Source organism: Priapulus caudatus, unplaced genomic scaffold (genome assembly GCF_000485595.1).
Source record: "Priapulus caudatus unplaced genomic scaffold, Priapulus_caudatus-5.0.1 Scaffold1941, whole genome shotgun sequence".
NCBI lineage: Eukaryota > Metazoa > Priapulida > Priapulimorpha > Priapulimorphida > Priapulidae > Priapulus > Priapulus caudatus.
Window position 1 is genome coordinate 38,799 of NW_014579002.1, and position 458 is coordinate 39,256.

A 458-nucleotide genomic window follows, 5' to 3' on the forward strand; every position below is an offset into this window, starting at 1 on the left:
AGAGAGAGACAGAGAGAGAGAGAAGGAGAGAGAGCGAGCGAGAGAGAGAGAGAGAGATATAGAGAGAGAGAAAGTAAGAAAGAAAGAGAGAGAGAGAGAGACAGAGAGAGAGAGAAGGAGAGAGAGCGAGCGAGAGAGAGAGAGAGAGATATAGAGAGAGAGAAAGTAAGAAAGAAAGAGAGAGAGAGCGCGATCTTCTGTACATGAGTATACAGATAGCGTCAGCACTGTGCCGTCACTGCCCGGTGCTACAGACACACACATACGGTACCATTCGTGAGTTGTGTGAGTGTGTGAGAAGGACATGCATGCAGCTCTAGCCCAGCATCATACGTCAGCGAGGGGTTACAACTTACAGTCACACAGTATATAATATAGGCACGTAAACACGCAGTCACACACATACATGTACGGCCGGTTCACAAGCCTGGGGCGCGCGCACACGCGCACACGTTCAT